At 38.7% G+C, this 17,505-nt stretch overlaps 1 protein-coding gene across 1 annotated transcript in view; it reads left to right on the top strand.

Moving 5' to 3' along the window:
* Positions 1-17,505, top strand: part of ip6k1 (inositol hexakisphosphate kinase 1) — a 58,161-nt gene continuing 40,656 nt past the window's right edge. Inside the window, exon 1 of the mRNA XM_022682225.2 lies at positions 1-233. The gene's annotated coding sequence lies outside the window, so the exon portion shown is untranslated. The remainder of the gene's footprint in view (positions 234-17,505) is intronic.

Raw genomic sequence — 17,505 nt, 5'->3', positions numbered from 1 at the left:
CAGTGGCTGCTGGGTGCTGAGTGTATCGCAAGTAGGCAGCCAGCATAAGCACTGACGGCTGGCAGGCAGGCAGGCAGCAAGCAGCAGCTCCTCGTTGGATTTGACTGTAATAAAACACGGCTTATTTGGACCTGATTTTTTAAAATGTTGTTGGAGGAGGACCGAGCCCAGACTGGCAGGTTCAGACCCAGCTGCTGAAGACTGGACCTGGACTGCTGTGTTTTAATAAAAGGGTAAGTTAGTTAAAGCTAAAACTGCTGGGATCCTGCTTGGGTTCAATCCTTATTACTTGTGTGTCTTCACTAGGGTTAACGATAATTAGCTAAAGCTAGCTATTATTTATTTAACATTTATCTAATATTTATCTTAACTCCTATTGCATTTATAGCTTGGTTCTATGGAAGGTCGTTGGCTAGGTTAGCTAACGCTATTTAAATAAAATACTCAAACATCAGTGCACTGAACTGCCGCTAGAAGTAACCCAAACAGAGCAATGCCTATGATTGCTAGGGTTTCACAATGTCATTGGTGAAAAAAATGATTTAATAATATATTAGGATCATACATATACATTTATTTAGCAATATATGTAAGCAAGTGAGCTGTATATGTGGAATTAATCAACTGCTATGAGTGATTCATTTTCTTATGAACAGTGTTCAGCTAGCTAGGTTAGCTAAGCTAGCTAGGTTGCTAATAAGAGTATTTATTGGGTATTTAACGCTAGCTAGCGTTAGCTAACATAAAGCTAGTTAGCTAGCTTGCTTATAAGCCAATTTCTTGGCTAGATAGGTTAGCTAACTATTATCTAGCTAGTTTATAATATTATTTATTGGGTAGCTAACTAGTAAGCCCGCTAGCCTAAAATGTTATTCATTGGTTTGGCTAAATAGCTAGCTAGCAAGCTTATAATGATATTATTGGTTAGCTAGCTAACTAGCTGGCTAGCCCATAACTAGCTAGCTAGCTTATATTGTTATTTATCGGTTAGTTAGGTCATAATGTTATTTCTAGTGTGATTTATTGGTTAGCTGACCAGCTAACTTACCTACATTATAATATTTGTTATTGATTAGCCAGCTAGCTAAGCTAGCTATGTTTTTTGTTATTATTTCATGTTTTATTTCTTATTTCCACCGTTTAATAGCTATATTTTGTCCAGATGTTTCAATAGTTTAGTTTAGTTACCTTTGGCTAACCATATTTACCATATTACCATGTTTAGACATAATTCTAATTTACAATTAAGACATATGAGCTAAAATGTTTCTTAAATTAGTTTATTTATTAGTTAATTTAATATTAGGCAGCCTGTTTTGTGAATTATCTTTGTATTTTCTAAATATGTTTCTATTATAGTTTTTAACCACACTGATGCTGTAATGACAGAACACAATCTCGTTTTAATTATAAAAAGGCCAGTATGTGCATTGATACTCAGTCCTAAAAGTGTAATGACAGTTATATATGTTGTGTATAAACATGTAAGGGATCATAAAATAAGGCTCACAATGAAGAGAAATTACCATTTTATTTCTCATTTCCACAGTTTAATAGCTATGTTTTGAACTGCTGTTCATTCCCTGGTGTTTTAATAGCGAGGTGGCTTCGGTTTAGCTAGCTTTGGCTAACAAGAACGATTTTTTTTAGCAATAATTCTCATTAATGCAACTCATTTCAGACCGGTTGCTGTTGTGTTTGTGGTTTTATAGCTCTAGCCTAGTCAGTAGTTTTCAATGTAGGGTCAGGTTGACAGCAGCATTCGTAGATGGATGTTCAGGATCATTGTGTGGTCTGTCTTGAGGGCTGGTCTTTCCCAAGACCAAGTAAAGTATCCATCATTGGGTGATGGAGTTCTCTGGAGTGATGGAGCTCCATCCAGTACTTTTGGAATGAGTGCAAGTGGCAAAACTAATCCAACACCAGTACCTGTTCTGACCAATTCTATGCAATGCATTAAAATCATCACAGCAAATTTCAACCATCTAGTTTTAAAGTCTTCCCAGACGAACTGAAATGGTTTTGCAGCAAAGGAAGCACCATCTACCTATTAATACCCTTGATTACACTGGATGAGAATGTGTCTACAGACGTTTGGACATACAGTGTAACTGAATCCCCAAGTCCTCTTCGTCCAGATCTGACCTACTGACCTTTTAGCCGTCTAATTGCTGCGTGGTCATCCAATATACAGGAATAATAAGACCTCACACTGTCTCTTTAGCGATCACGTTTCGGCGTGGTCATGGAACACAGTCAGCCTAATGTGATGGTAATTAGGGCTGTTAGTTAATAAGCTGCCTTTTGTTGGGTACACTCGCTGATGTAACACTTGTATATTTGAACTCTGTTACACTGCGTCACCTAAATAAAAATCCCTTTTAGCTTTAAGGTCATGCTTTGTCGCTGCTGAAATCGATAGGGTTAATGGATTGGGGTGTGCTTTAAATACCAGTTCAGCAGTGTGTTTATGCAATTCGTCCAGTTCTCACAGTGTTTGCCAGGACACGAAACAAGTCAGTTGTGCCAGGAAGCCATATCCTACTTTTTAGACATATACATACTACTATACTGAGTATATCAGTGACTGTATAAAGGGACAATTTGACAAATATATTGCTGTATTGTGGTCTTATTATGAAACAAAGAATACTATTCAGAGCATACAGTGGATATTGCCATTGGCTAAATTACACTTACCATATTTATAAAGTTTTAAGCGTTCAGAAATCAATATTTGGTGAAATAACCCTGGTTTTAAATCACAGTTTTCATGCATCTTTGCATCATGTTCGTCTCCACCAGTCTTGCACACTGCTTTTGTATAACTTTATGCCTTTACTCCTGGTGCAAAAACTCAAGCAGTTCATCTCAGTTATTTTTTTCCAGAGCTGTATATAACATGTAGTTCAATGCAAGTAGTTCTGTTTATTTGGTTGAATTGGAACATGTGTTGAATAACAGTCACTGTACTGTAAGTGCTGTCCAAATACAGCAATAAAATATTGGGTATCATGATATAATAGTTTTACAATATCACCCCTAAGTTTGTGTACTGTCTGTACATTCTATTTAGTAGGGCTAGGCGATATGCCTCTAATATAATATTACGATTATATACCATATATTACGCAAAATACCATTATTTCATGGTATTTTGCAATAACGATTTTTGAGAAAACACTGAAAAATATTTGTTTGATTTTTAAGAATAAGCTACTGCAAAAATGCAAAGTAAATGTTAAAGGAACAATCTGTAGTTGTATTTGTTGGATTTAACAGATTCATTTAATGCAAAGCTTTAGCAAATATTGATCCAGAGGTGCACTTTTTTAAATGTTTTGATTACAGTCTATAATGCTGTGATTATTCTAGAAAATGTGCAAATAAACATTAATTCATTTTTATGTTGTTAAATGTGTTTAGACACTGTCTAACGTTCTCCATCTTCACCAGGTTTAAGCCTCTCTTTTGCTTTGATTTGTTGAAAGTGTTTTTTTTTTGTTTTTTTTTATTGTGAGTGTAATGTAGTGAGTATTTCCAGGAAGCCCTGAACCTTTGAATGGTGACTAGATGAAGGATGTAAACATTCTGAGAACAACTGTATTTGTTTCAGTGCTGATGTGAAGCAGATGCTCTTCTTGAGGTTCTGCTTCCAAGTGTTCGACAGTTCCCCACTCACTTCAGACACAGCTTAGTTGGAAACGTCAGTATTTTATGTTCACTATTCACAAGGTTATGGCACATAATGGGTAAAATTTTGGAATGGATCTTGTCTGCTCTATTGTGGACTTAAACTTGCAGTACGTTTTTGCATGCGGAGAAATAAAAAGGCTTTAAAAAAAAGGCTTTAAACCAGATGATCTGTGGCATAAGCATATGATCTGTCCTGCTGAAACAGCTTATTGGAGGAAGGTGCTGAAAGTATTGATTGAGATGCTTCTCTGTCTGTAGGTTAGGGTTTAAGGTTGAGAAAAGAAAACATTCAATATTTGTGATTGCCTCTTCCTGTGGCTGCTGAGATTGCACTCATAGTGATGCTTCAGTCTCAGAAAACAATTGCACAAAACTGTCACTAGAGCTGTTGGGCTGCAACTTATCATTTATTTGTTTATCGACTAATCTGATGGTAATTGTTTTGATTAGTTTATTAGTAAACAATTATTTCTGCCATGCTCTCTATTACTTTAAAATGATAGAAACTGCTGAAAGTAGGATTTGTTTCCCTTTAAATGCCCACAAGATGTGTAAATGTGAAAAGAACTGATATTTAGGGAGATAATACTGTATGGAAGCTGTTGTGTTTTTGTGCACATTTGGAGACACATGTAGAATTGAATCGAAACTCTGTGAGGGAACCTGTTACCTTTTCCCTTTAAGTTTCTCTCCCCAACACTGTAATGCTGTTAGAAATGAATAAAACCCCTAAAATTTGTCATTAAAATTTGTCAATTATATTAAATAATCATTGCAACCCTACAAGGCTCTACCTTGGCTATCACTGGGGTGGTTTCCTCAGTATTATGTCCTCAGTACCTTTAATTAACGGACATTTCTTTACTATATTCATTTATTACACTCTGTTACAGTTTTTTTTCTCACTCTGCCTCGCTCTGCTTCACTCTGCCTTCCTCAATCTTGCTCAAACTCAGATTTGCTGTACCTCGCTCTACCTCCAGCCAAGTTATGTCACGTAAGCACAGTCTCACTCCCTCTGTTGGAGCATGCAGTAAGTAATGCAGTTTAAATTTGCTGTTATTCACATCATTACTGTAGCTGATTTGACATCTTTATTGTGAAAACTAAAAAAAAAAAATATATATATATATATATAATTTATCTTACAGACCTACTTCACACCACCAAATAATTTAGCATATTAACTATCTGCTTCAACGAAAATAGGTACAATTGTGATTATGGCAAACTGACTGTCCAGCTGGATTTAACAGTGAATGCACCTCTTCTTGCATCCATGCAGCGTGAGCCTTATGTTGCGATCCTAGACATGTATGGAAAACTCAGACCCTTAGTGAACCCACTGTAGAAGACGTCTCCACTCCAGTGTCAGTGACCTTGTACCTTGGCAGGAGCCTGGTTACCCATTGAGCAAGTCTGTGAAATAGACTGAAGGGCAGGTTTTTCCTTCAACACAACCAGATGCTATATCAAGACTATTATACTCTCATTACTGCACCTTTTATGATTACTACTCGGTATTAAATCTATATTGCTTTTGACTGCAGTTTGCTTCGCTTTTTTGGTTAAAAAAAAAATAGCAAATTAGCTGTGCGGATCTTAAGTAAGAAGCTTAAAAATGAACTATAATGTCATGTTTAAGTTCATTTTTGCACTTTTTACTCACAAAATAAAATATAATTAGGTGTTCAGCATCAATTATCACGGTGTGTATCAGTTTAGTCTCTCTTAAAAAAAACTGGCTGCTTTTTTTCCAGGGGAAAGACTCTAGCCGTACAGGGCTAGGATAGTAACATTAGCTGCGGTAGCTAGCTAGCTGTCTTTTGTATGAATTTCAAGCCTCGAAAAGGCTTTAATTTAATGTACTGCCAAAATCTTGTGTTCAGGGATTTGTTTGGTTTTGAATGCAGCCAAAAATGTCCATTTCGATGAATCACTACTTATATTATTATTGTTATTATTATTATTATTATTATTGTGATACAATAATTTTACCATGTTGCCCACTCTTAGTTTTTCAGGTAAGGTACATTACTGTATTTTTTGCACTATAAGGCACACCGGATTATAAGGAACCCTATCAATAAACATCTATTTTCTGGTCTATTTTCATGCGCAAGCTCCAGCAGTGCTAGCCAGGGCTAGCAGCAGACTACAGGCCGATAATACTCACCTCTGAACGGCCAAAAAGCTAGCACTTAGCGGGTAATGCTGATAATGCTCCAGCAGTGCTAGCCGGGGTTAGCAGCAGACTACAGGCCGATAATACTCACCTCTGAATGGCCCATAAGCTAGCGCTTAGTGGGTCATGCTAATACTGCTGGAGAACTAAACTAAAACTCCTGTATAACGTTGTATTCATTCGTAAGGCGCAGCAGATTAAAAGGCGCGCTAACAATGTTTGGGAAAATTAAAGTATTTTAAGTGCGCCTTATAGTCAGAAAAATACAGTATATTGTAAAGTTCATGTTTTAGAGGTTGTGTCATGCATGGCTGATGAAACTGGGTATCACTTGATACGGGCCATGTGCTGATTGCGGCCCATCTAAAATCCACCGCATTGTTTTTGGATGGCGTGTTTATTGCTGAGTCAGCGTGTGTCAGGTTCTTTGAACTCATAATTTGTTCCAGCTTTATTACACAGTGTCTGCTGTGGGATTAGTGAAGATATGACATGGAAAATATTCTGTCAGACTGGATGAAGAATTGCATATCCATTTAGTTCAGTTGTTTAGATGAAATATCTGGGTGAGAGTGGACGGAGATGGCTCGCTCAGTAAACCTGGCACCTCGCCTCTTGGGTAGCCCGGCCTCCAAATAATGAATGCGGTTTGCGGTATGGCTGGGCCATTTTTATAATTAATTTAGTTAATTTAGTTTTTTTAAAATAGAGTAATCATGATTTTACATGGAGACGTTTTATCTTTTAATCTAAAATATCAGAAAATGCTACTCGTTTCTAAAGTGTTTATCGGTCTTATCTTGGTTACCGGCGTCTCCCACAAACTAAGTCGCGCATATTTTTTAAACATTCAGCTCCTAAGACTGAGCTTGTACCAGTGGGATTAAAGCATATATTTAGCTAGAAATAAATCCTACCATTTCTAAAAACTATAGCACCATCTCTCTCCGGTGAGGATTTGGGGAAACAATAATAATCTCTCCTTCAAAGTTTTTTTTAACATGTAAACCTAGTCTTAAAACATTTCTTTGTCATTTGTAGTTAGATTTTTAATAGGGGGTAAAATAATCGAATATATAATCGAAAATATGATTTTTATATTTTATAATATGATAATTGGCCAGCACTACCTGTGGATGTGTTATAATTTCTGCAGACCTGCTTCATCCTCAGTTCGCTTAAAACCAAGAACTTTTGAATGATGGACCTTGAAATTAAAATGTCATTAACATTGATTTACAGAACTAGGTCTGTGAAAGCTTCACTTTTGAGCCGTGCAGCACTTTCCATACTGGGCGACTGGAACTGGACTTACTAAAATAAGAACAAAGCCAACAATGCTCTGCCAAAGCAAAAAAAACAAGATGCTTTAAAATGATAAGTGAGTAATCAAGTAAACAATCTGTCCCCAACACTAACCACTTCCTCTCACAGTGGTCACAACCACAGAGCCTTCAGGACGATTTTAAAGGCTGTACTCGTCCAAAAACAATTAGCAAACCTCAATCTTCTTACAAAATCTAAGCATGCAATCACAGTGAAGCAAACACTGCGGACAATTCAGTACTTTAGTAGAGAAAAAGCGCAAAATACTTTAAACCGGATGGGATTAGTTTCTCAGGGGGTCCTGGGATCAATTTCTATTTTATGGGGGATTCTCAGTGATTTAATTCCCATCCGGATTGACCATCTAAGTGTTTTTTTAAACATCTTTTAAGAAAAATACAGGCTGAATTATCTACTGCTTTTCGCTGAACTCTGTGGTCCTCCGATAATTTTAGTCCCGTCTGGATCCATATTTCTGAGTTTTGTCACCTCACATCTACACCGTAATTACACTTTGGGTGTACGTTTCCACGGAGATCCACATAAACATAACAGCGAGTGGAAATGGAGGAGCTACTGAACGCTGCGATGTCATGTGACTAAGAGAGCCTAAAAACTCACTGGTCCTCCTGTTTTTTTCAATCGCAGTCTGGATGCAGGAGTAGAAGTGTGAAATATATTTTTTTTACAGACGTTCCCCTTTAGAAACTATGGTTTACACCTATTTTTAGTATAAAATACTATCTCAAAACACTCATCTATGTACTTTAAGGTTATTTTTTTTGAGTGGAAGAACTCAAAAACTAAAAAAAATAACATCTTTGTTTCTAAACAGAGCCTGCTGCTCATCCTGGTTGTTGTTCTTTAGGCCAACAATAATTTTTCTTTTTTCCTCATTCTCATCTTGGCCGTAAATGTGAGTGTTCTGAATTGCAGAGCCAAAGTTTCTCGAATTAATTGTTGTACTCGTCACAATATTTGGGCTGTGGATTTGACAGATTGGAACAGTGTTTACTTGTGTTTCCTTCTTGGCCGAACAACGATGCGGCGCAGGCCCGGCCAAACGGCGGAAAGCTAAAAGGCGCACTGGACAGGCTGAGTCTGATTGGTTGTTGTTTTTCATGCCCACTTTAATAGCACCCTTGATTTGTACTTTGTCCCCTGGATCCCATCCTCGGCCGTCAGGGGACCTAATTTTAGCTCCATAACACTGCATGGCTAGCAGTCAGAGAGGAGATCCAAAGTGGCTGCTGGCCTCTAATCTACCATCCCTGCCCACAAACAGAACAGCCACCATAGTAAAGAGGCTTAGTGGGGTCACCTCGCTCTACTTGTGTCTGTCTCTCGCTTTCATTCGGTCACTCTCCTTCTCAACTCCGTCTCCTCCTTTCCTTTTTCCCCTCCCTCCTCCCTCTGTCTAACCACTCCCTCTTGTAATTTGGTCAAAACAGCCAAAGGTACCCTGAAGGCACCACCGTTTCATCGACCACTGAAGCTCAGCCCCTGCTGGGGGGGTTAGCTGGAGCTGCTAACGTTCTTTTTTTTGTTTTTTGGTTTGGAAAACTAAATCAAAGGGATTTTACTCCAGTTTAGGAACAGACTCAGCACACACTCATTCACACAGAGACGCTCTGCGTGTAGTAAAACCCATCCCTCCCCCCTCGTTCCTCAGCTGAGAAGCTAAGAGCCAGTGTCAACAAACCACGCTGGACCGCGGTGGACTACAGCGTGGTGCTGCATCCTCGGCTGAGGAAAGACAGGGCTGGATTTTGGGAAACTGGCAGCTGGATCCAAACACAGTCGCAGTAAGTTCTGTGTTTTGTGTTACAGTCTTGAAGAAACAAAGGTGTTGCAAAGGTTTCTTTGAGAGCAGATATAGGTGTACCAGTTTTAGTTCCATAACAAACCTTCAGATTGGTAAAGAACCACTGAAATGATTCTTAAAATAAAATTAAAATATAGGGGCTACAGAGGTTTCTTCAAGCGATGCCTTTGAGAGAAGGTTCTCCACATACAACTTGTTTAAAGCTGAAGTTGAAGGTTTTTTTGAGAATGGCAATAGGAGAACCACTTCAACTTACGGTCGAACAAGAACCTCATATATTGAGTCTATGAACTTTTAAAAGGTTACTAAACTGCATCTCATTTACAGCTAAAAGTACTACAAAGGGTACTTTTGAGGAATCCCATAGAAATACCTAAGTATTTAGAAGTATTTAACTTCAGTAATCCTTTGGATTGGTTAAAATCTTTCATATTGAATTATTTAAACTTTTAAAGCTAAAAAGTGCTATAAAGAATTATTTGAGTGAAGCCATGTACTAGAACTGTTTATGTAAATGAAGTGCAGAAGTGGAGAAACTTTAATTTGCTTTTTTTTTAAACCTTTAAAAAAATCTTCACACATGTATTTTTAAAGCAGAAGACCCAGGTTTACAGTTTTGTAACTTCTTTAGTTCTTGCATTTTGTTGGTTCCTCTTTTGTGTACCTGTTGAAACATCCTTCCACTTGAGTAAGAAGGGTGGATTGGTCTTGTTTTAATGATCTTGAAGTATGTTGTTGCTTTCTGTTTCTCCACCCCTTAATCTTGTGATGGTTAATGTGAGTTTGTGATTCAGTGGACATTATGACCTGTTGCTAATAAGCCTCCAATGTCTCTATTGCTAAATTGTTCTTACAGTATTTTAAATAAGAGCGTTTTGTTTGTAATGAATGTCATAGCTGCAAGCTAATGTGTTAACCTAGCTAGCTCACATGCTAACATGCGATAGACAGCTAGTGGTGGCTAGTATGAGGGTATTGTTAGGTAATTGTGGTTGATGTAGTGTAGTGGATAACAGTATCATATACTCTGTAGTAGATTAGGGTTCAATTCCCTCTAGAGGCAAGAGCACCACACAGTCAGATTAGTGCTGTAAATTATAACGATTATAGTGATTTTAAAGAACACTGATTTTCCTTTTAAGGTGGGCTCATGTATCCTTTGATGAGTTCTGCTCTGATTGGCTGATTTGCAGAACTATAATGCCTCAGTCTGCATGTAGTATAGTCCATTAACTTTTACTTATGTTGCATGTTGCAAAGCAATATATTATTACAGTATTGTATTATGATGTAGAGCCCTATAAATTCTCTCTTATCTCTTCCCAATTTTTCCCCCATTCAGAGTTTTAGTTTTTGGTCCACAATATTTCATTTCAACTTTATCAATTTGGCTATTTTTGCTGTCAAAAAAATGCACATATGCGCATTTTGTAGAAGGAAAAGCTTTCAGTGAAAATCAATATGAAGAAGTTTTACATTTTGTAATTTTGATTTGTTTTGTACAATTGAAATGTTGGAAAAAGTTGACATTTTGACAAAATATTAATAAGAACTGATTTTATTATTGTAATTGTGAACTGTAATATGGTGATATGAATTTTTTTTGCAGCAATTATATATATATTTTTTAATTTTGGAAAAAAATGCTATTTAGAATAACTGTCTATAAAAACATAAATATTAATATATAATTTATATTATTAATAATATATCTATTTTTTGTAGTTTTTTTATTTTCTTAACTTTCCTTCCAACAAAGATCATGTATTATTATTATTATTATTATTATTATTTATTTATTTTTTTTTATTACTATTTTTTTTATTCTTTACTAACTGAAAGTGTCTGCAGGCTGGGGCTGTGTCACATTAACAGTAAAAGAGGAGAAATCCAGTTCGAGTTATTGGACGTGTGATGGTTTCTCGGCAGCGGGACGGTCGTGAACTCTGTGCCCTGTGCTCTGGAGAAACTTTTTTCCTAGAAGTGTCCGGCGCGACTTGGAACTGAGCGGAGAACTCCGCTGCACTGCGGGGCTGATAGAAATAGCCGCTAATCTGCGGTGCTGTTCTGTCATAGAGCTGTGTGATGTAAGGGCTAGAGCTCCACAAATCTCATTTAGCAGTGCTCTGGCCACATTAGAGCACATCGGAAAATCTTAAGAGGCAGAGCACAGATTAATGTTGTTTGTGGAGCTCTTCCTCCTGCAGAATGTCACTTGCTTTGTTGGTGCTTGGCATGGCAAACCTGCCAGTCGTGGCCAATAGCTCTCGGAAAGGACTGTGATGTTCTGCAGGGCTGTTTATGTACCAGTTATATCTGGCTTTTGAACCTGTGACGTAATCAGAGGTGGATGGTAATGAAGTAATTATAGTGCGTTCTTGTGTTTAAAGCCCTGTCCGGATGGGATTAGTTTCTCAGGGGGGTCACACTTCTACTCAGTGATAAAACTCCTGTATCCGGACTCCAATTGAAAAAAAACAGTGAGTTTTTAGGCTTTCTCGGTCACATGACATTGCATCGTTCAGTAGCTCCTCCATTTCCACTCGCTGTTGTGTTTATACATGGATCTCTGTGGAAACGTGTGGCCAAAGTGTAATTACAGTGCACGGCAGTGGACAAATAGCTTTTTTTGTTAAACGTGAGGAGACGAAACTCAGAGATGTGCGTCCGGACGGGACTAAAATTACCGGAGGAGCACGGAGTTCAGAGATAAACAGTAGATAATTCAGCCTGTAATTTTCTTAAAGGACGTCTTAGCAAAGCACGTACATGGTCGTTCCGGATGGAAATAAAATCACAGAGGATAAAACCCCCCCCATAAAAGAGAAAATTACCCGAGGACCCCCAGAGAAACTAATCCCGTCCAGATAGGGCTTAATTTTGAAAGATTTATACTTTAAACATATATTTAAAAAAAAATAGTTATTTAAAATTATCATGACAAATATCAAAGATCAGGAGTATTATAGATGTGTTTTGATGTTTGTTTTACATTTTTGTAATTGTATTTTTTTTTTTGTTTGTTTTGCGCATTAAATATTTAACTTTTTTTTGTTTATTATTCCTGCAACATTTTTGCCAAGTCTTTTATTATTCACTTTAGAAGAGATTGCCACATTCCGGCTACAGATCTTTTGGTTTTGATTGTGAGGTTTGGCCTTGTATATACAGCTTTTTGATTGGGCGCATGGTTTACGTGTAGCAACAGCTTTTTATTGAATGTTTCCCCCCCCCCCCCCCGAATGCATGGGGTGCAAACATTTAAGCACTTTTCTTATGTCATAAAGATACAAATAGACACCCAACCAACCACATGACTACCACAGCAACCGCTCAGAAATGCACTAGGAACTACCTGAAACCTCAGTGCAGTTATGTGGGATATTAAGAATATTCTAGCAACTGCCTTGCAAACACCTAGCAACACCCTAACATCCCTGCTGATACCACAGCAGCCATTTGGACACAATAATAACACCCACAGCAACCCCTTCGAAATGCACTAGCAACCACCTGAGACACCAGTGCAACCGTATGGGATATTGCATATATCATAGAAATCGCCTTACATATGCCCAGCCTCACACAAGCATCTGTCTAGCAACACCACACAACTCATAAATTCACTAGGAACCACCTAAAACACCAGTGCAACCCCTTAGGATATAAAGAATATCATAGCAACTAGCTCACATACGCCTAGCAACACCATAGCCACCTTAGATATAGTAGTATTGCCAGGTGGCAACCACAGCAGCCACCTGGCATACAACATGTCAATACTGTATCAGTCTTTTCTTGTTGCGCATTAGTTTTACTTTAGTAAAACTTGCTATATTATGTTTTTTTCTACATATCAGATCTTTTAAAGTGATCTCAAAGGTCAAACGCTTTATTTTTTATTTTGTTTAGCTTGCTGTGGCTGTATTGTTTCATTATATTTCTCTGAAGAAGACCCTAAATGTTCTATTTTTGTATCTTCCTTGTAAAATCTGAACTGACCTGAAGCCCCCTGCCAATGTAACGCTTTGTACTTACTGATGTTTTCGTTGTCTATCAGTTCTGGTAACACTTAAAATGGTTTTGTGACAGCAGTGGGCGGTATATCACTCAGCACTAGCATGGATTGGACGGGTTATTGGTTTGTGGGGGTGGGGTGAGGGCAGAGAGTTGGTGGTGTAATGTTTGGATGCAGTAAATCACATACCGAGCGCAATGTGACCTACTGAGACCACGACGGACCATCAGTCATGTGGATGAAGCATTCATTTAGAGTTTGAATATCAAAGGCGTGAATGTGTGGTAGTTTCTGGTTACTCCTTCAGCTAGTCGATTGCTAGACGATTAACTCTTTGTTGCCTTTGGAAAGATTTCTAGGCCTATTTTCAGGGCAAAGTTGCTTTGTTTTGGCTTTAAGCTTTGTGCACAATTAAAAAATCTTAGTTTTCAGCAATTAATTCATCTTGGAAAACAGTTAGCATCCAAGCTAAAACACTCTAATATGTACTGCTGAGTTTGTCTGGTGTTCTGAGGTTAATAATTGAAGATTGGAGTGAACTATAGCTATAATCCATGTACCATATTTTTTGCGCTATAAGGCGCACTTAAAATCCTTGAATTTTCCAAGAATCTTTCTATAATTTGTGCCTTATGTGTGTATTTTACCAGTCAGGTTATATGTGAATATTATTGTCCTATAGCCTGCTGCTAACCCCAGCTATCATTGCTGGAGCAGCATTAGCATTAGCTGCTAACTGCGCTAAGCACTAGCTCTTTCGCCATTCAGAGGCAAGTGTATCAGACTGTAGTCTACATGTTTACCATGTTATAACAAGCTATAAGGGACAAACCGATAGCTAATATCACCCTGGCTTACCGGAACACTCAGGGTTCCTCAGGGTAACTCTTAGGATGGTATTTGCTAGTGCTAGTGGTTAGCCGCTAATGCTAATGCTAATTCTGCTGCTCCCAGCCTTAGTGGAAATCTGTAAATATGAGCACACTGTAAGTAAACGGAAATGCTTTACTCTAGAACAGTTTTGTGGACAGAAATCTTTATAGATTAACATCCATCACTTATTTGATTTTAAAATAAATCAGATTAAATCATAGAACCTACATATCTAATTCAGCTTGCCTGTTAGCTGTTAGCTATTATTGCTAATATCTCATTTTGAACTTCAAAGTAAAAGTCTCATGGTAAATCTGTTTAAAATGTACTAAAATATTGGAGAACATCCAATATTTTATTTTATTTAGATTTTACTAAGTACATTTTTGATGAAAATATGATCAAATATCCCAATTCTATTAATATTTGCATCTCATTTTAATATGGTATGTGGTATGTCTTAAAGAGTAACTACTCTGCTCTGTAATAATATTTGAGTAGTGTAAAATCTCCTGAAAATAACCTTTGGCATGTGTGAGCGTCTTCTATAATAGTGTTGTAATGTTTAGGTGAATAAAGGAGCAGCTATATTAAACTGGTGTAATGTTCTAAGTGATATACAGTGATTACAGTATCTGTTATTGACTGTTCATGTTCATTACAGGGAGCTTTTAAGTCTTTGCCAGTTAATTTATTCATTTGATGATTACACATGATTAATTTAGATTGATTAATCACAGTCCATGTAAATAATTCGATTTTTTTTTTTAACCTAAAAAGACATAAAACTGAAATTAGAAAAAATGGAATTAGCCAAAAAAATATTTGTTTCAAATGTCCCTAGAAAAACACATGCAAACACACACTCACACTTACACTGTGTGATGTCATGCTTCCTCCTGTGAGGTAAGTGCTTTAGTAAATGAAGCGCTTCAGTTAGAATCATATATTTTACAGAACACACAACAGCCAATTGATGATATTGATTAAAGGAAATGCCACCCTCTTAAAATAAGCATCATTGATGAAATGCTCCTATCGCTTAGACACCAATGCTTTGTATAAACAGCAGCGAGACGAGCGAGAGGTGTCTGCGCAAAAACTGGACAGAATGTGCTGCTGCCGTTTGTTCACGCAGCACCCACTCGAGCATGACTCACCGTCCGTCCTTACATCACACATCCTTATACCGGTTGGAGGGAATAGAGGTGGGGGTGGTGCTAAACGTAGAAAAGATGTGTTCCCCATCAGTGAGCCGTGAATACCTCTCAAATGATCTGTCCTTCCCAAATAGCAGATATGATTGCGATACCTCTCGTCGTTATACAGGCAGTGTGTGCTGCAGTTTCTATGAGAAATTGCACAGGAGCCTTCATTCCTAATGGAATTACAGACGTGCCTTCCGTTTATAAACGCTCTTGCAATCACAGCACTTTATCAGTGGGACTATTGGAGCACACTGACTTCGTTATGTTGTATAGGAATGGGAATGGTAATGGAAATGGTGCTGCGTGCTCATAACCCTGCCTGCAGAGAGTCTCGCATAAAGCAGAAAACATGCCTGTGGTCCCAAATCTCATAAAGCCAGTCTACTTGCCAATATCAGAAGTGTTGCCATATCAAGTGTACAGGATTAAATGAGCAGCTGTCCAGGAGGCGATATATCTTGCAGTGGTTCACTCAGCTAAGCAGAGAGCACTCTGGCAAGCTTTGGCCACAGATGTTGTTCCCATACTCTGTAAACACCAGGGGTCTGGGGAACAATCGGCACAAAAATAGAAGCAAGGCCACATGTGATTTGAGTTCAGGGATCACCATCGTTTGAGCGTGTAATCCATCGTTCACACTAAATATGCTTGGGAAAACAGATATCTACGTGAAATCAAGCACTGGAACAGGGTTTAGACAAACAGCTCTGAAGTTACCAAGAATATTGTCTGCGTTACCTCGAGGGTATGCCCTAGTGATGTGCCTTTACTAACTTACAGAACAAGGCCTGTATGAAGGCCAATACTTTGGATCCTTGCCCTCAATTCATAAAACATGCTACAGGTCATTTGAGGACAAATATTTGATGTATTTTGTAGCTGGGATAATTTACCCACCCACCCACAGAGTAAAGGACTCCCCTGATCAGTTGCAATGCTTCAGAAACAATGAAGATAAGGACAAGCATGTGCTGCTGCAGCATTAGCATCGCAGTACGCTCGGAGGAAAGCGCAGCGACTCGGTTTTGATACATCAGCTCACAGATGCATCTTTATCTGATCGACATCACCCTAGGAGTGATGAGTGGAAATACTGCTATCTACCCACCCAGAGAGAATAAGGCAAATTGTGCTCTCTCAGGGCTCCGGCAGCTGATGATCGCAGGATCACTTTAGTAATCTACAAATGTGCTCTAAAGAGAACGCCAGATCCCCAGCTCGAGTGCATCAGCCAACAGATGGCCTTTCCATGGCGGAAGATACCCTGTTATTTTGCCTCAGTATAAAACATGCCAATTTTCCTTTTATGAAAGACCTGATGCAGGAGCTCTACTATTTTTCTCCTAGTTCATGGCACTGCGGCAGCTCACAGGAGACCTGGAGTGTTGTCTAGACTAGAATAGCGTATCTTAATACTATAATACTATAACAAGAGCATTCCTCCTTCATCCCTCCTTCATTTGTTCATCAAGTACTTGCATGTTACTTGGGTATGACGGAAGGTGAAAGGTCTAAAGTTGGAGAGGGGATGTTTTAAAAATGGCCTTGAAACAGGGCCTCCCTCATGTTTCGTGGAAACCACTGTCAGCAGTAGTCAAAACTAGGGATCTGGTTGCACGCTATCAGAGAGAGAAGAGTGGAGAAGTGGAGAGGGGCTACTATGCTATTTGTTATCTCTGTTTTCGGATCTGGACCTCAATCTCAAGGGCAGCAGAAGTGCGGTTAAGCACTAGTTTTTTTTTCCCTGTGTGAGCTTGATCCCTTCATTGTGAAGCAACTTGGCTCCGTCTGAGAGCAGGTTACGCTCCCTTGACCCTTATCCCTTGTCTTATGCTTGTACCAGTAGTCAATGGTAGGCCCCTTTGCTTGGAAGCAGAGGGCTTCAACAGGCTCCCCATAGAGAGGCGATGTATATGATGCGCCGTGTCAGCTCCCGATGAAGACATCACCAGTGGAAGTGTTAACAGATGCACAGAAACGAGGGCAGGATAGAGGTGGGGCACTCTCCCCTTGTGCTCATTCATCACTGCAGTGTTCAGCAGGTCCGCCCTAGAAAACATCAGCAAGTCGGGATGAGAATGTGTCACTTTAAACCCTCAGGCTCAGCAAGACGTTGTTTAGTTTCCAACCCACGACTCTGCGCACCATCTTGAATGAACTGCTTTTATATTGAAAGGTCAAAAGCCCTGCAAGCCTCCTTCCATTCCCTTTCATTTGGCCGGGGCGCTCTGTTGAGTGTAGTTGTAATAGCAAAGCATTGAACTCTAACAGGGCTAAGCCTGCCTGCTCGTTATTGTTGCTCTTGACACTTTGCCAGCTTGGCCCTCTTATCGTTTTTCTCCTGTAACAAGACGCCTATGTGGCCGGGCAGGTT

The sequence above is a fragment of the Astyanax mexicanus genome, chromosome 24 (assembly GCF_023375975.1).
Source record: "Astyanax mexicanus isolate ESR-SI-001 chromosome 24, AstMex3_surface, whole genome shotgun sequence".
NCBI classification, from domain to species: Eukaryota; Metazoa; Chordata; class Actinopteri; order Characiformes; family Acestrorhamphidae; genus Astyanax; species Astyanax mexicanus.
Note: the sequence above shows the minus strand (reverse complement) of the source record. Positions and strands in the feature narration are given on the sequence as shown.